General features: G+C 35.7%; 1 long non-coding RNA gene across 2 annotated transcripts in view; it reads right to left on the bottom strand.

Moving 5' to 3' along the window:
* The window catches only part of LOC111771089 (uncharacterized), a 124,303-nt gene extending 106,148 nt beyond the window's left edge, over positions 1-18,155 (bottom strand). Inside the window, exons 1-5 of one of the 2 annotated variants that reach the window (XR_011433506.1) lie at positions 18,078-18,152; positions 15,660-15,729; positions 14,402-14,539; positions 9,992-10,196; positions 7,008-7,133 (exon numbers count right to left, since the gene is read on the bottom strand). This is a non-coding gene — a long non-coding RNA (uncharacterized lncRNA). Of the gene's footprint in view, positions 1-6,203; positions 7,134-9,991; positions 10,197-14,401; positions 14,540-15,659; positions 15,730-18,077 lie in introns of those variants that run through there. The other variant, XR_011433505.1, reaches the window with a different exon arrangement.
* Between the last annotated feature and the right edge of the window lie 1,835 nt (positions 18,156-19,990).

Genomic DNA, 19,990 nt, shown 5'->3' with positions numbered 1-19,990 from the left:
CTCTAAAACATTGATGGATAGGATTTAAAAATGAATATCGTGATTTAATAAGAATTGAAAATGGTACATTTTTTCCGTTTCTATCTTCATTACTTTGTGTGGTGTTATTTTCAGCTTCAGCAGTGGGTTAAAACCAATAAATGCAAATTAAACGGAAAACCAGACTTTTGGGTTGATACGTGGCATAGGGTTAAACTGAGATTTTTTTAACAATGAAGCAAATTCATTCATATTGTTCTCATCCTAAATAATATAGTTAATATTTAATGATGTAATGTAATAATATTTGAGGGAAAGAAAAAATGGATCATATATGACTAATAAGTATAATGAAATAATAAAATTATTTAAAATAATTAATTTAACTTTATATAGTGATATATATATATTTGCATACTTAACATATTTTTGTTTACTGGTGAGGTGCAAAATTTAACAAGTTTGGGTCTTACTTGGATTTCTCATCTTTGACGTTACTGACATTTTGGGGCCTAGTAAGTCTTTATTTTGGGGACGGGGCTTTCCTTTGCTTAGCAGGCTGTTCAGCAGCATCCTTGGCCTCTACCCATTAGATACCAGTAGCATCACACCCACATAGTTATAATGCAAATGTTTTCCAATATTGCCAAATACCCTCTGGGGGGCAAAGTCATCCCCTACTGAAAACCACCCGTCTGTAGCCTAAATTTCAAACTCCCAAGCTCAGTATTACAGATTTCCACTATCTGAACCCAGTCTATATTTTTAATCTTATCCTCTAAAATCTATATTTCTAACTTTATCTTCTACAACTTTGCTCACTAATTATCCTCCATTCCCACCCCTCTGCACACACTCCTTATCAAATAGTTACACCAAGCCTGCCCTCCATTATTGACCTCCTATGTTTTGGCTCATGGCTGAAATGATTTTTTCCTCCCATTTCTTTAATGGCAATATCTTACTCATTCTTCTAGTTCTGTCTCAAATTATGCCTCCTTTCTGTCTTCCTTCAAATTCCCTTGTTAGAATGAGCCCACCCCCCAAGTATAAAATACACCTCTATTTTAGTTTTCAATAACAAGTTTTCCTGTGTTTCTGTCCCTTCAGTATTTTGCTTCTTCTCAAACCCACATCTTGTAAAAATTATCTACAAATTAAAATGAATGCTAATACAATTGTTAGCATGATTATTCATTAATGAGAGACAATGGACTACAATGCAGGCTTTGAGAAGAAAATGGTAGATCTGTATGTATTTACATGGAAAGGCGTTCAAAATATATTGCCAATTGAAAAGTGTAAGTTGTGGAATACTACATATATTATGATACCTTTGAGGAAAAAATCCATAAACATTGTGTTCATGTATGCACACAAATTTTATAGAAATACATGCAAGTAACTGCAACAGTGGTTACTGTAGTGACGTGAGAAATAGTGAAGGAATGGAGGACTTTTCCTTCTAACTCTATATCTTTATGTGCAGTTTGGATTTTTTATCATAAATATGGAATACTTTTATAATTTAAAAAGCAACAAAATTTAGTGTATTTTTCATGGCTTATTTGCGTTTTCTTGTTATAAATCTGCTTCCTTGCAGACTGCAAATTCCTAAAGGGGTGGAGTCAAGCCTCAGCCTGTGGATGGAAATGGCCACTATTTTTCTGACTGTGATCTTTTAACGCCGCCCTTCTCTCAGGCCTGTCATCTTGACTGAGTCTTGTTGGTTTGACAGAAGCTGTTTCTAAATTATTACCGGTTAGTGGTCAATAATAATACAGTTCCTTTTGTGAATATTCCTCTACAGATATCCTGAAAGGTAAAATAAAATTTCTATCACAAAGAATCAAGGATATTTCTTGGAAGCAAGGGTGGAAGTTTAACATTCGAGTTAAGAATGGCAGTTTGCGTTCTGGTTTTACTCATAAGAAGAGAAAAAATTTGGTCAACAAGATAGTTTGTCTTCCCCAAGGTCCTCTTTGTTACCTAAACTAGGTAGCTCAGCAGATCTGCTGGGTTATTAATTTAGCCAAAAGGACATTTAGAGTCCTCTGCTTTAACTTTTTTAAAATAAAAGGCAGAAACTCATGAATGTCTACTGCAGGGACACAGCTAGTCCCCCACTCTTATTTTTCCATGCCATGGCTAATTAAGTCGGTCAGTGTTTCATAGTCTTGGTCACAAAACTGCTCAACTGCCTGCTTCCTGTCCTGGGGGTAGGGGAAGATTACTGAGCTGCCTTTAAGGATTAGTAATGGAAAGGCTGAGTCCCATGGCCCAGAAGAGTCTTAAATGAAAATTCCAAGGAGTATGGAAAAAAGTTTAGGACAACTTTCTTTGTAAGACACGCAGTATGAAAAGCCACTCAAAGATCCCATTTTGAGAGCAAGAACATTTTTGCTGATTTTTACTGCAAATTGCCACAGATAACATAATTATGTATGTTGAAAATAGTCTAATTCTGAGTCACTCAGTAAGGATTAAAGAAAAAATGATGGTGAAAAAAACTATTTGAAAATCTCGTAAAGAAATCCTTTCAAAATAGTATCCAACTTTTCCTAGGAGGGTCCTCCTTTGTTCAGGGTCATTTGATCGAAAAACTGACTTCTCTGAGCTTCTGTTTCATTCCTTAGAGGAATTATGAATTTTTAACTCATTAAAACATCGCAAGCCTAATACAAATAAAGTAGGTTATGAGATATATTATTAAAGGAGCAGAGACATTCAGAGGATATTGTTATACTCTTATAAAGAAATGAAACTGTATATAAGAACATATGAACACAGAAATAAGTGGAGGAATAAACAGAATGTGGAAGACAGTGGTGGGGAAATGGCTGCTGGGAGCCAACAGGAATCGGGCAAGTATAGAATGAGGGAATATCTTCTTGTGGGTGGAAGTAGACCCTGATTCAAAAATCTTTCTTTTTCACTCAGTACTAAGGCAAAAAAAATGTGAGACCTGAGTCCTGCAGCCCATGTTCCTACCAAGATTTATGAGCATTGCTTGGCATTTAGTGCTTGTGGTGTAATCAGTACTTATTGCATTTCAACAAAACAGGCTGATAAAAGCAATGGCCTACTGTTATTGGAAACAGCCTGGTATTCCAGGAATTTCCTGACCTGGTGTGCAGAGGTCTTCCATCTTCTTTTGACTTCCTCTTTTCTTGGCAGCTAACAGGGCATTTCTTCCATAGTGAAGGTGAAAACAAGAAAAGTGACTTTTCTTATCAGCTTCTATCTCTCTCCCATCAGAAAAGAACAATTAAAAAAATTGGAGGTCCTTTCAGTGTTCAGCCATGAATTCCAAGGAAGTGGAATGTTGTACTCAGCAAGAAATCTTGGCTCTCTTTGACCAACTTTGAAGGAATCAGGAAATTACCTGCCTATTTATTTCGATATCCCCACTGGCGTAAACACAATGCAGGGGTGGGGGGCATGGGGCAGGATCCCCGCCTGTCTGTTCACTGTTGTAGTTTCATAGTTTTAGAACATAGACAATAAATATCTGTTTGTGGAACGAATGGATGAGTACTTAGATATTGCAATGATTATAGCAACTCCTGGAATGCTGGTAGCTATGCAGAAAGCAAAATTGTTGTCTTCAACGATAAAACACTGACTCATATTCAAAACAAATACAATCTTATTGTAGATTTTGATTAAACAAATAAGTTTAAGATCTTTAAAACCATGTCAAAAGGTCTAATCTTTTTGAAATGGTAACTCGTTATATAGTCTTTTGGAGTTACTTGAGTTCTTTCAATTTAATTTCAATATATAGGATCAAATAATACCAAAATCTTCAGATTTATTTTGGATCAACAAACATGAATAGAGGACGTAGAATATGCAGGTTACCTATTGCATATCAGTCAAGGTTCAAAAAGAGAATCAGATCCAGTAGGAGATCTATCAAGAGATTTATTGCAAGAAAATGGCTTATGCAGTTGTGTGAGCTGGCAAGGCAAGTCTGAAATCTAAATGGCAGGCTGGGCTTCTTCAGCAGCTGATGAAGCTGCTATCCACAGGTGGAATTTCTTCTTCAGGGAAATCTCTGCTACTCTTACAGCCTTTCAACTGATTGACTCAGGACTACTCATATTATTTAAAATAATCTCCCTTTTCTTACCTAACATCAACTGATTATGGACTTTAATCGCATCTATAAAATACCTTTACAGAAATAAGTCGATTAGTGTTTGATTCAAAATGGTGGATGATAGCCTAGCCACGCTGACACAGAACACCGTCCGTCACACTGTTAATTTGTTTAGGGGAAAGCAAAGACAGTAAAATATGCTTCTTTTTTTCAAGAAGCTTATTAAAAAAATAATAAGATCTTCTTTTATACAAGATAGGATGCAATTACCCCTTCTAGAAAATTTCAGTTGAAGTGCTATAGGGAAATTTAGGAAGAAAAGATGGCTTCCAACTCAGAGGATAAGAGATCTCAAGACCGAGATGGCATCAGGCGGTAGGATCTAGACCTCACAGCTACCTTCACTAATAACTGTGCAACTTCGAAAAATTCATTTAACCTCTTTGAACCTCAAAGTAATTCTTAAGTGAGGATCATATGTATGTCCTGCTTAACTCACAACAGTTTTTACAAGTGAAGTGTGAAAACATTAACTAAATTATTAAATATTTTATAATATTAATGTCATTTGACATTTTCTCCAAATTTCGATCTCTCAATTTTGATATTATGGTAGATTGAATAATGGCTCCCAAAGGCATCCAGGTCCTAATCCCCAGAACCTACGAGTATGTTGTTAGCCTAAATGGCAAAAGGAATTTTGCAAATGTAATTAAAGTTAAGAATCTTGAGATGGGCAGATTATCCTGGATTATCCTTGCGGGCCCAGTAATCATGAGGGTTCTTATAAGAGGGCGGCAGGAGAGACAGAGACAGAGAGAAAGTGATGTGGTAAAGGAAGCAGAGGAAGATAAGGAGAGGTGATGTCAGAAGCAGAGTTCAAAAGGGTGATACGATTGCTGGAGGGATGGGTGCCAGAAGCCAAGGAATGTGGGTGGCCTTTAGAAGCTGGAAAAGGCAAAGAAACAGATTCTATCCTACAGCCTCTGGGGAGAACATGGTCCTGCTAACACCTTGATTTCAGCCCAGTGAAACCCATCTTGGACTTCTGGCCTCGTCAAATTTGGTGAGATGATGGCTGCAAGTAAAGGGATTGGGTAAAGAACATTAAATTCACAAACTCACACTTGGTTTAGGGTTAAAACAAAAATTATAGTGAATGAAAATTGCCATCCAGTGTATGGCTGCCCAAGATCCTGGCCCTATGCTAATATCCAGAGTTAAACAACTGGTAGAATGGTAAACTCTCAACATCAATTTTCCAAGTGTGCGTTTTGAGAAAAATATCCAAATATTTCCCTCAAAACAAGTTGAAGGGGTAAGGAGAGTGTATTCCTATTATTACATATTCTCTTTCAAGATTTTTTTTGAAAAAATTCTCAGATATAAAATCCACTGAGTCAAAAGATAAATAAGGAATGAAGAAAAAGTATGATCTGTGCAAAATTTATAGAAAAAAAAATTTTAAATGACTAAGAACAGAAGGAAAAAATATGACCATACAGATTTTATACATAATCAAGAAATGTCAAACCCTTCAAAGCAAAAAAGAGAGATCATAAAGATGAAACAAAATTGAAGACTAAGAAAATATTCAAGAGCAGAAAATAATGAAATAGAGAATAAAAGAACAATAGAAACGATTAACAAAACTGAAATCTAGTTCTTTGTTAACACTAATACAATAGGCAAAAAGAGGAAATGAATCTATTAAAGAGAAAATGTGACAGAAAAAATGAAGATTTTTAGTTAACATAGACATATATTTTTACATTTTATATGATAACATTGCAGACAACTATAATCTAACACATTTTAAAATTTCAATGGAATAGGTAATAGTACGAAAAAACACAAACTGCCAAATTTGTACAAGAAAAATAGAAAATTCAAATAAATCAATGACCATTCAAAATGGCACTGGTAATCAATATTGTCTCCCTGAAATATTGTGTCACAGATGTTTTTATGAAGCAGTTATTCCAAAACTTTAAGAGACAATCTATGTCTGCAACACATTTCTTCCAGAAAATAAAAAGAGTGAAAGTTGTCTGATTTATTTTAGAAGTTCAGAAAATCATTAATACCATGAAAAAATCAGCACAAGAAAAGAAAAAAAGAAAATTATAGGACCATTTTATTCATAACAGAAATGCAAAATATTTAAATAAAATTTAACTAACTGAATCCAACAATACGCTTTTAAAAAGTACAGTATGATAAAATATAATTCATCCCAGGACAAAAAAGGAGAGTTTAACATTACTACTGCAATAAACTACAGGAGAAAAAGCAGACAATTATCTCACTATATGTAGAAAAATAGTTTATATTCAATTATGATAAAAAATAAAATTGTCAGAATAGAAGGAAATTTTCCTAGCTTCATAAAGGTAGTGTTCTATAAGCATTTAACACTTTTCTTTTTATTATTATTATTACCACTATTACTATTGGTAGAGACATATTAAATGGATTCCTCTTCATAGGGAGAAAAGATCAGAACACTACTATTGTTCAAAAAGGTAATGGGTCTTAGTCAATTCTTTAAGACATGAGTTAAAATAATGGTGATGAGAATGGAGACAAAAGGAGATTAAACTATCATTATTCGCAGATATTGTACTTATTACCTGTGTAGGAAACTCAAAATTATCAACAAATTATCATAACTAAACAATTTAGCATATGTGCAGGACACAAAAATCAACATAAAATTTAGTAGGTTTCTTGTCTACAACAAATAAATACTCTGATATTATATTTGATCTTACAATAAAATAGGGTCCCACTCAAAATAACAAGCACTATAAAGATTTAAGATTTGAACAGATCAAAACTGTATAAGACTTTTATGGCTATAATTTCAAACTTCTATTAAAAGATATAACCCAATGAAGAAATTGAACTGTTAACCACTGACCTCTGTATTTCCAAACAGCTTTACACGTGTGTTCTATCTGTTCCAGGTCAGCTTCCCCAGGAAACAGACTTTGACACGGACATTATCGTGCAGTAATTTATAAAGAAGTTGTCTCAGGATTAAAAGCTGCGGGGGAAGGGAAGAGACAAAATTGGGCATAGGAGAAACTGGGCTATGATACAGTCATAGCAAACTCCCCATGAGGAGTTCTGAAGCTGGGGACAGGAGTCAGGTGTTTATAAATGTGCATCAACCAGTTATGGATGGAGACAGTCTCAACGGATGCATATCATGGACCTCAGAGAGGGAGCATGATGTCGAGAAAGGGCGCTCTCTTCATTCAAGGGCAATTCTCAGAAAATGCTAAAATTGAGGCTGTCAGCCAGCAGCACTCTCAGTAGCAGAGAAAATGGAAGCTTTGATCCTGAAAGAAAGAGCTGGGTGACACAGCATAGTGAGCTCTATAGTCCACACTGTGCGCTGCCTGAGTCCACTCTTTTAACGTCCTCTGGGATTCTGCTGGTCCTCTTTGCTGGGAAAACTTAGAAGAAAAAGTCCTTACCCTTGCAGCTAGTGCCCATCTCCCCTCTGCTATCTGATTCCTCACTCACAGCTAGCACTTCCGCTGGTCTCTGAGGAGTCCATGCCCCTGATCACTGCACGCTTCTCAGGTTGTGGCTGCTGCCACAACCATTTACCCTAAAAATTAGGCAAGAACGTGCCAAGAGATGCCTCAGTATGTTGCCTGGGTGCCACATATATCTCCCCCTGTCCACATTGTGTAACAGCAGTCTTCTTTCTTCTGATTATCAGAGTCAAATCCCCCCACCAGGAGGGTTATTCCTTTGTATCCTCTGACCTCCCTGACCTTGGAGTTCAAAGTGCCTGGACAGGAGGCATAGCTTAAAGTCAATGGAAATCTTTTTCCTTCCCCTAGCGAAAACTGTCTTACTTTGGGAACCAGTACTTTTAAACATGCAAAACCCAGAGTTGTAGGATGGGAAGCACAAACTTTCCCAAATGGGCCCTAGGAATGACAGTACATGAGGTCACTCTTAATTCCCTCCCTGGTTTCCCAAACCCATGCAGCACATGTTGGGAACACAGCATCACAGAATCAGCATTAATATGAAGTGTATGCTGCACCCCACAGCATAACATTCCATCCTCACTAGGTACTTTTTCTGAGCTAGCACCTCAGTTGTACTTTCAACAGGCATTATCAGTCTGGCCATTTCCGGTGGGTGCAGAACATGATAACACCAGTGATAGAATTCAAACACAATAGGATGTACGAATAAATAAAAGAGAAAAAGATAAGCCCTGCCCTTAGATGGCTTATATTCTAGTGGTAGAAGGTAAAAGATTTTTACCAGAAAGCTATAAACAATCTAAACTTGTATCTTCTTAATGATATAGCTATGTATACATTTTGACAGAGCTACAAAGAAAAATTGACAGAATTACCATCATAGTGGGAAATTTCAGTGTACCTCTCTAAGTAATAGATCTAACAATAACAACAAAAAAGTAAGAATATAGAATATTTAACAGCATAAAAAACAGGTTGATATGAAGCCATTATAAAGAACGCCACTGCAAACAGCTGTAGAATATACAATCTTTTCTTGCAAATTTGGAACATTTCTAAATATTGTTGACATACTGGCCCATAGAATTTATGTCAGTAAATGTCAAAACATTGGAATCAAAGAAACTATTCCTTCTGTCTTCAGTGCAATTATGTTAGAAATCAATATTCAAAAGCTGACTAGAAAAATCCCATGTGTTTGGAAATTAAGAAACTTTTCTGAATAATTCATGGGTCAAAGAAGAATTCAATGAAAATTACAAATACATAGAATTGAATAATAAAAATAATACATATCAAAATTATAGCTTGTAGCTAAAACGGTTCTTAGAGGAAATTATATAGCTATAAAATGGCCATATTAAAAAAGAAGAAAAAAATCAAAATTAGGTAAGCTTTTGATTTAAAAAGTGAGATAAAGAAATATAAAATGTAAAAAAAAAAAGACAATTTAAAGTAAGTAATATATATAATAGCTGAAAATAAAAATAAAACAGAGAAGAACAATAAAGCCAAAAAAATTAAGGCTAATAAAATCAACAATATTCTAGTGAGAGTAATCAAGAAAAAAAAGGCTCAAATAAATAATATGAATAAAAAAGGGAGTGATATTTGAAAACTTATATGTAATGGACAATTCCTGAAAAACAATTACATATCAGAACTAAATCAAGAAAAATTAACAACTTGATTTCTTCTACCCATTAAATAAATCCACCAAAATAAAAAAAAAAAAAGATCTATACTACATTACTGTCAGCTTCTTTAAAATATTCAAGGAGCTAATAATTACAGTTTTAAATAAATGAGAGAGAGAGAGAAGGAACACTCCTCCACTCAATTTATGAAGCTAGAAAAATCTTGAAAGTAAAACATGATAAGAATATTATCAGAAAATAAATCCTAGGACAATCTCGCTTATAAACATAAATTCAAAAGTCCTAATATAATATTACAGAATAAATCCAGCAATGTATATAAAAAATAATACAGAAAGATTACATTTGGTTTAGCACAAGAATGCAAAGATTTTTATTATTAGAAAATGAATTAAGATAATTCACCACATTAAGCATTAAAAAATATAATGATCTCAATAGCTGATAAAATTCAACCTCCCTTCATAGTTAAGAGAAAAATGACTCTTAGAAAATTAGAAATAAAAGAGAAATTGTTTACGGCACTCTCTGCCCCACCACCTGAAGAAAAACCCAACAATTGAATACATTCCTTTTATGATCATTTCAAGAAAAGGTTGCTCTGCTTTGCTGCTTCTGTTTAACGTTGTACTAGAAGTCCTAATTAGCACAATAAGGCATCAGGAGTAAATTAAAAGTAAAGTAATTAGAAATAAGGAAACAAAGCAATCACTATTCAAACTTGATATTATTACCTAAATTAAAAAGCAAATGAATGGGGGCTGGCCCTGTGGCCGAGTGGTTGAGTTCACGCGCTCCGCTGCAGGCGGCCCAGTGTTTCCTTGGTTCGAATCCTGGGCGCGGACATGGCACTGCTCATCAAACCACGCTGAGGCAGCGTCCCACATGCCACAACTAGAAGAATCCACAACGAAGAATATACAACTATGCACCGGGGGGCTTTGGGGAGAAAAAGGAAATAATAAAATCTTAAAAAAAAAAAAAGCAAATGAATGTACAGCTGAATTATAAAATACAGTTTAGCAAGTGTTCTAGATATAGAAATTAAATGCAACTTTGTACACTATCAACAAATATTTAGTAAAGGTAATTTTAAAAGGATATTTTCAATAGCATAACAAAGAAAGTACCTAGGAAGGTGCAAAACTTTTATAGGGAAAAATATGTAAAATGTTGTTGAAAAATATAAAACATCCTAAATAAATATTGAAATATCATGTTTACGGGTTGGGAGACTCAATATCACGAAGCTCACTGGGAAAATTGAGATGATATCTGGTAAGAAAAGTGGTTATATCACATCATTTTCACAAATCAACTCCTAATCAGCAAAGATTTCACTGTGACGTGTAAAACTATAAAATTTTAGGAGACAAGGTAGAAGAATATCTTTCCGACATCAGGAAATGGAAAGATATCTTTAACAATATACAAAGAAAGGCAAACCATAAAAAAGAGAGTGGTGAATTATAAACTTAACACAACATAAAGAATTTTTAAAAAAAGACAACTTAGAAGAAGACATTAAAAAATGTTTACAATAGCAGTGAAATGAATGAATGAAAAATATCTGAAACAACATGAATACTTGAACGAAAAAATACTGGGTAGAAAAAGCAAGTCATGTGGAATTATTCAGCATTATTCTATTTATATACAATTTAAGAACATACAAAACCAAAACTTATTTTTAGGAGTGGTTGATTGCAGAAAAGGCCACAAATTCTTCCCATCTGTATTTGCACACACTTTGCAACGTGACTTTGCAGCTGTTCTCTTGGAGAGGTAGAGTCTATTTCTCCACCCTTGGATTTTGACTTGGCCATGTGTCTTACTTTGGCCAATGAGGCATTAGCAAACATGACACAATTGGAGGCTTGAAAATTTCTTGCGCTTTGGCCCTTGTTTTCTTACTGTTCTCGAAAGCTTGCCCCTCACCATGTGAACAAGTCTGGGTTAGCCTGGTGGTTGATAAGAGAAATGTGATCAAGGACCCCAGCTGACATAGAATTCACTGTCAGGTGGGTGATTGAGGCCATCCTGGACAATCCAATCCTAGCTGAGCCACCAAATGATAGCAGGTGAGACGACCCCGCAAAGAAAGGCAGAGCCTTTCCAAAGAACTGCCTAGACAACCCAGAGAATCTCAAGAAATGGTGAACATTTATTATATTGTCACTACATTTTGGTTTATGTTGCTGTTGTTATGCAGCAAAACTAAATAATACATTGTTATTCAAACGTGATAAAATTATAAATAAAACAGGACAATAAACTCAAATGATCTCTATCTCTGAAGGGAATGTGGATATGATGATCTGGAAAATTGATGTAGGGGACATCAAAACCAATGATAATGTTCTATTTCTCAAACTGAGTAGTGTGTACTGGGTATGTTTGCTATTCTTTATCCCTTACACATATTGTATAAATTTTCTCTTTTAAACTAGTTAATATAATAGGTAATAGATGATAAAATCTGTTCTTAAAGGGATTATATGTATTGGCTCTTTCCAAGTCTTCTTACTTTATAAAGTCAATATGTGTTAATAAAATTAGAGAATCAGTATTGAAACACTCCTTAGAGGTTACCTAATAGACTAGGTAAAATTCTGGTGATTAATAGATTTTTTCCTATATAAAATCACCTATTTCACTCAATTACATCAATGTGTTCTTATTCTTTTTTCTTTTTATACAAACCATGTCCCCAGACACTGTCTTCTCCAGCTCAATCTTTGGCTTAAGTAGCATTATCAGAGCACCCATTACTTGCTCATGGGGCTATTTCTCCCTATCAGATTGAAACATTCTTCTATCTAGTCTCTTTTGCTAGTATTTCTAGGAACCTATTTGGATTCCTGACTATGCCCGGTCAATGCATCCTTTGACTTCCAAACACAAAAGAGCAACTCAAACCCAAGTATTTTTAAAAGAACAATATTTTATGCAAAGTATTCATGAAAAAAAATTCCCTCCATGTTGATGACAGAAATCTACTCCTTTAACAATTCTTTGAACAAATATTTGAACTTCCAGGGAAAACAAACTGACCTATGGATTGTATGACAAGGAAATGTCACTGTCATAACTACACAGGTCTTCATGTTCTCTTCCAGGGAAGGGACTCGTGACGCTTCAGAAATGAACGGAAATAGACCAGCTGCATTTTAACTGAACAATTCGATCATTCTTATTCAATAGAAGCAGGGATCGAGTTTACAAGTGAAATGCAAAGGACCAAGGATATGTAAGAACTGAGTGAGGGTGCATGTAAACAAGTCATACTTCATCATGATCAGAAATAAGATATCCATGCTTGTACCGTTGCAATCTCTGAACTATCTCCCAAACCACAACAGGATTCTTCAGGTTGTCTTGACTTATACAGACAGAGACATCATATATTTGACACAGGTGATCTCATTATTAGAGAAAAGGACAAGAGGGAATCTTCAGGAGCAGTCTTTGACTTTATTACTCTGGCTGGCTATTTACCTGTGAGCAAGTGGCTCAAGAACTCTATATTTCACCATGTTATCATAAGCACCAAATATATCATTAACTTACATTGTTCTCGCATTTGTAATTCAACTGGTAATCTTTTTATAAATTTGCATAATAACTGCCAGCTTCAATATGCTAGTAAATTATTTTCAATTGTATAAAATGGGAGAACTCAGTGATGTGGGAAGTTTGTCTTCTGGCCTAATCTATTGAGTGACCTTCTTCTGCGCTTAGCATCCTCATGTGGCCTTTAGAACAGCAGCAGCTCCCTAGATTCTAGAATCTGAGTCATCCAAGGCATACCTCATGCGTTAGATAGTCCCTCCCCACTTTTAAAGAACAAGAGAGAGGATAGATAAAAGGATGGAGAGAGACAAATGGTAGATAGTTAAACAAATAGATGGACACTGATAATGTGAAAAGATAGGGATTAAGAACATTAGAACATTATTTGAGAGCGATCATTTTAAGAGCTAATGTACAAAATCAAAGAAAATTAAATTAGTTTACTCATTCAGCCATTCATTCATTCAAACACATTAATTACCAATTATTATGGTAGAATCTGGGGATATCTAAATACATTTGTATGCCTACAAGCTTATACAGAGATTATATTGGGAATGATAGACTTGTAAATAATTAGAATTTAGTGGGTTACATACTGTAGTAGAAGTATATCCAGGTATAGAGGTAAAACAAAAGAAGGAAAAATCAATTCTTCCTGAGATGAAGAAAGAAAGAAGAAAAAGAAGCAGAAGAGATTTCACAGCCTAGATGAGTGAGCGGAAGCTGGAAGGCAGATGGAACTCAGCAGGGTCAGTTTTCGTGAGTCTCCATTCTTTGACTCAACAAATATTTATCAAGCACAGTGTTTAAGTTGCTAAACACTGCTAGGTACCTAGAACGTAAAGGAAACAAAAACAGCTCCTAAACTCAAGGAGCTTATAATCTGAGTTGGGAAACTGGTCTAGACATAAGTAATTTGAAATTCTAAAATACAGGACAATAATTTTTATACATGTGATTGAAGACAGTACCATAGCCGTACCAAAGAATAATTTTGTCTGCCCAGAGGAAACTGGAAAATGCTTTCCAGAGGAGGTGACATATGAGACTGTGAAATTTCTCATAAAAGCCTTTTGCCTATATTATTTGAATGCACATAATTTGGGGATGTACTTAGTTTTATAGTTTTCACACATTCACCACCTCAGTGTCACCAAAATGTAATTATAATCCTATGTATATTTTCAGAAACAAAAATATCTTCATCTTCATCCGTTTCCTAGACCAGAACAGTTCCTTCCGCTCTACAGAATTTGTTTAAGTAGTTTGTGTGGAGCTGTGATATTTCTTAAAAGTCTATACATCTGCTAAAATCCATTGCTCTTTAATAACAAATGCGTCCTTTCCTCAGCAAAAGATAACTATGGAAAGATTGAAAACAATTTCCTAAAGAACTTTTATGGGTGGTATTCCACTTCTCCAGATATAAATATTGGTAATAGAATTGATAGAAGGGCCTAATATAGGCAGCGATTTAATGAATCTAGACATTGATTATGAAACCTAAATTACGTGTTTGTTTAAATATTGATGACAGGCATGCTTAACTTAAGGATCTAGATACTAACCTTTTTCTTGGCATTTCTACACATAAAGCCAAATACGTTTTAATTTGACAAGTGTTGACTGATCATTCATTGTAATCAAGGCACCATAAGAGAACCATTAACAAGTGTGATGGCTTCTTGAAATGTATAGCACAATATCTAAAATAAAGCAAAAATGTGAATGCATTAAAAAAATTTGAAAAATGCCTACAAACAAGGAAAGAAGAAGAGCTTATGTCCAACATGGACAATGGAAAGCCCTCATAAAGGAGCAGATTTCAGTATCTCCAATAGGGAGATAGTGGGGGTAATGTCTACCAGTTGGAAGGAATCACATAAGAAAAGGCCTTGAGTTAAGAAAGAAAAGAATGAGTTCAGGACAGAGTGAAGAGTTCAATTTGATCAGATTATACATCTGAGTTAGCAAACTTTCCATCTCCCATAACCAATTTTTAGTAGATATCTGAAGTTATAAAAGATTATATGGCTATATCCAGGCTCGATAGGAAAAACTCCCACAAGCAATTAGCCATAGCTTCTGTGAGTGAGGCAAAGAGGAATGCTAGGCTGTGGTCCACATATTTTCTAATTAGGGAATAAGATGTCCAAGCATAGTGAGAGGTTAGGATAGACAGTTAAAACAACTCAGGCTCAGAACTGAAGGGCCTTAAATTTCAAGCCCAGGGGTTTGTGTCTTATTCTCCTTTTAAACTTTAATTATATTTCTGTAATAAAGCTTGTCGTAAAAGATTTTTAAAAACCCAAAAGTACGCATAAGACACTGAAAACCACCTCCCCACTACTGAAGAAGGAGTAAATTGGTATGTATTCTACCACTTTTATACATACATATACAAATGGGTGTAAAATACATACTGGATATAAATTGTTTCAACATAAAAATAGGTTCTCATTATACATATAGTTCACTCTCTTTTTTACGTAGAGATTTTTTCATGAAAGTACAGAGAGATCTATCTCATCTTTTTTAACTGCAACGTAACATTTCATTGTATGGTATATTACTGGCATATCCTTTAGCTAACTGAGAGCCATTGAAACTTTTCAATGAGAAAAGGAAATGATTATACATTTTTAAAAATCTGAAAAAAGTTGAGATGAGAAATCTTTAGAAGAGAAAAAGGAAAAAAAGAAAACACTTAGAAGATTATTACAATGGTCTAAGTAAACTCTAATAAGAAAAGCTTGAATTGAGACTAACTACAAGAGATGTTGCAGATAATATAATAAAAAACAGTTTACAATGATCCTACTTTACCAAGTGGGAACAAGAGAGAATGATGAGAGAAATGGCCCAGTGTGGATCATCAAGGAGATCAGGAAGCTGTCTGTAGACAAAGGGAACAGAGAAAGCAAACATAGTTTATTGGAGGACTCTCCTATCTTTCTCCCTTCCTTTCTAGCTCCCATCTTATCAGTTTCCAAATTACATCAACCTGATCACAATAATATTTCTCAAACCCAACTTATGTGATCTATTTCTGCCATAACTATCCCCATTAACAGCCCTATGATCTCCCTCCCAGCACTGCTCTACCTCTAATTCATCCAATGCTGCAGTCAGATTAATTTTACAAGTCAAAAGTCAGGATGGTTCAGGGGTTAATGCTCACTAACATATACTGCACATATGCTACATGTAGGGTGCTCTGCTTGCCTTTAACATATGTTATGTCACGAATCTTCACAGAAAGCCACTTTTTGGTTTTGTGACTTTGGGGGAAATTATTTAATCTTGCCCTAAGAGTCAGTTTCACCCTCTGTAAAATGGGGATAATAGTATCTGCTTCATGAATCAGTTACATGGAAAGTATTAATGGATGTTAATCACTCAGTATGATGATGCCACATAGTAGGCACAGGAGAGTGAGCTTTTGTTAGAATCAGTTCTCAACTATACGCAAAACTGCCTCTGCAGCCTGCCCAACTTCACAACTTCTTGCCCAGTGTATATTTCTATATATACGCCACGTTTTCGCATCTCACTGCCTTAGCCCACGCTGCTCTCTTTGACTAGAATGCCTTCTCTGCATCTCTATCTCCACACGTGTAAATTCTCCTCACTCTTACAGGTCCCAATCGCATAAAAATATTCCATGATTTTCCTATCTAGTAGTAATCTCTCACCTGCTTCGATTGCCACAGCAATTAATATGTGGCTACCTTATAATACCCTTCTTTATCTTGAATTATATTTTTACGCATATGTTTGTTTACATACCTTTATGTGTGGCTTACATATTTACAGGTGTATACATTTTCCCTTCTAGGATCTGAGCTTCTACAGAATTCGAGAGCACGACCAATTCTTTACCCTTTATGAAATCTAAAATGGTATGTTTTTATATAGTAGACACAACAAAAACATTTGTTCAGGTCTATGCTAGATGATTTCTATTTGTCCCTCTAAACTCCATCCTGCTGACGTATGGACATGATCAGCAGGCAATGGAGGGAAACAGGCAAGAGATCAGAGGAAGGAAGGAGAGAGAAATCAGGTTTTGGCTCTCTCATCTCAGAGCCACCTTGAGCTGGCTGCATCCCTCAACTGAAGGTCACTGCTCCCCTCAAGGAGGCCAAATCTACAGAACCCTCTCCTTTTGAAACCCAGTGACTGCTCCTTCCAGTTGTTCAGTTGGGCGTAGAGATTACTACCCCGAGGTTACTCCACAGCCCCTATATCTGTTAAGAGTCCCTTTAATAATCCTCCATCTTGAATTATCCTACTTTGAGGATGCCATTTTTTTCTTGCTGGGATCATCAGCTAAAAGTTCATGGAGAATTTTTAGATAAAGACAAGAGGATTTAGGAAAGTCACTCCTTAAGGTCTGTCTTACCAATCAAGTAAAAAGAAAAATGTTTACTTAGACTGAAGAAGACAATAGTGTGCTTGGCAGCTGGAGGAAATCGAAAAAGGATTAGAACAACTGCTGCAGAAAATGCTTTAGGAAGTTAGTTAATGGTGAATAAAAGGATAACAGAACAGCACGGAGGGCCTAAGTGCACAGAACTCAATTGGCAAGCTAGCCTGAATTTCTCCAGCAGCGCTTAGTGGAACAAGATCAAGAGAGTTGTTAAAACAAAACAAGGCAAAACAAAACACACGAGTGATAGGGTTTAACTAAATTGGGAATGATGGGAGATTAAGAAGTCATGGGATCCAAAGGTGCTAAGAAGGGCCTAACCAGGGCAGAAACAGAAGTCTGAAGGGAGACAAGTGAAGCCAAAAGGAGGTTAATGGGTAATCTTTCACTTTCAGTCCATTTGGAGGAAACATTGATTAGACAAATTGTGCAACATTCCTCATAGAAAAGGCATAGCAATTGCATTTTTAACTTTTATAACCAGACACAACTCTGCTCACTTGTAATATAATCTATGTGCCCCTAGTTAGGCTGCCTGTAATTTAAACTACCTTTTCAGATAATAGAATTTGAATAATGTTCTTGTTATTATTCAGGAATTCCTCTTTGGAAAATTTGATTTTACAAACACACATTTCACTTTCTAGAAGGTAAGTCTTTAAAACTTTCTTTTCATTTCTCTTTCCACTCCTACTTTGCTCCCAAGAATTTGCACTTCTCTCAAATTAAGAACCACCACCAGATTTTAGACCTTGATGTAAGAGAAGCACAAGGGAAAAGAAAAAAGAAGAAACACAAAATAATCACATTACCGAAACAATCAAGTTCTTGATTGCAGCATGAAAACAGGAGAAACTGCTGCGCTGACTCTCACACTCTACACAAAGGTTGCCAGGGGAACCGCACTTGTACATTTCCTGGTTCTCAAAAATGTACCAATGTAATGTATGTGTCTGTCTCTTTTCTTTTGCTTTCGGAAATCTCAACTGAGAATCTCCTCTAAGCTTGTGAGTTCTTTGTGACTCACTTCGTAAACTCATTCTTCACTGCTCACATCCCAGAATTCACTAAGCGGGCAGCATAGAAAAAGGTATTGATCTTTTTCCTCCAAAAGTTATGAGCGCAGCGTGCAATGAAAATGTCTGCTCTCCCTGGAGCCTCTAAAAATAGGAAAGTGTAAATTGGTTTTGCCTCTAAATATCTTTCATTTTTGTGTACTCTCTTTCTACTTTTAGATTATAAGTTCCTTCAGGGCAGGCACTAGATCTATAATTTTTTATATAATTCCCCACAGATATTAAAACAGGTCTAAAACCAGAGTGAGAAGTAAATAACTCTTTTTTGGCTATTATTACCTATAAGATTAAAGAACGGTTTGAGAAATTGTGAATTGGTTTTTCTTTTCAATTTGTTCAAATGAACTTAGGTCTTAGATATTTACCACCAGTAAATAACCACATCTAAGAAAAAGGCTGCAGAGGGAAAACTGTTTTTATTCCCTATGGCATAATAAGTGATGCTCCCATCCTAGTTTGAAACATTTGGAGGCAGATTGAAAGAGAATGGCCATTTACTCCTCTGGTGCCTATTCCAGCCATTAACTCCTCTGGTGGACGCTGCCCTTCATTTGTGTAACAAAACAAATCAAATAGATTTGTCATGAATAACTTTAAGACTATGATTAGTGATTTACTAAGACTAATGGTAAGTCATTAACTATGACATACACTGTTTATAAAAGTAAGATGCATCGTTAGTAATAAGACTAATATAAATGATTTCACCTGGCAAATATAGATACATTGATTCACTAAATTTTACTGAACATTTATATAAATGCACCATATTTAGTGGGCATATAAAATTAAAGAAAAAGACAATGTTTTTATTTACACCAAGCCTAAAATATATTAATATGTTTTCATGGGGGAAAATAGTTACTCTTTCTATATTATGCTAGTCTCAGCTGGTTTATGAGCAGAATTTCAATTTTAGATACTATTAAAAACAAGACAGGCCCAAAATGGAGCAGCGTATGCTAAGCCCCACAACACCAAACTGAGACTTAATTACAGTTTCTGTTCTCCCAGATATGAAATCTTAAATCAATCAGGACCTGCCTGATCAGCACTAGGTTAGCTAATCTGCCTGATAGACCCCTGCCGCTCCCTAAAGGAAAGTAACTTTCCGGTAGCCAACCCGCTTTTTTGCCTAGTTTATTTTTCTTGTTCCTGCTCCCTTCTGCCTATAAAAGTCTTTTCATTTTGTATAGCTCCTATCTGCTGGATTGGATGCTGCCCAATTCAAATTGATTTTTGCTCAAATAAATTTTTAAAGATTTTACTATGCCTCAGTTTATCTTAGCAGTTCTGTTAGTAACAGTAGGAAGAGGGAACCGAGGGCGACCCCCTCCAAAGGCCCCCAGGAGCTACGAGCAACCAGCCGTGGCGCCTGTGGAGGCCCTGAGCTCCGCTGCAGCTTTCTCGCTGCCTCAGCGGGTCGTGGGTAAGTCCCTCTCGCGTCCTGGCTCCGCAGCTTTTGGGTGATGAGCTTTCAGACTTTGTGATTTCTTATTCAGAACAAAGTCTGGTAAACCTGCTGGAGTTGAACCGGTCCGACTCAAAAACCGGACCGCGCCCAGGAGCAGACTGGTTTCTATTTAAGCTGGACTGGGGCCAGTGTGAGACCTCAGGTGAATAAAATTTTGTTTTAAGGCTGAACAAGC

Source organism: Equus caballus, chromosome 28 (assembly GCF_041296265.1).
Source record: "Equus caballus isolate H_3958 breed thoroughbred chromosome 28, TB-T2T, whole genome shotgun sequence".
Classification (NCBI taxonomy): Eukaryota; Metazoa; Chordata; class Mammalia; order Perissodactyla; family Equidae; genus Equus; species Equus caballus.
This window is presented reverse-complemented; position numbering and strand designations above follow the sequence as displayed.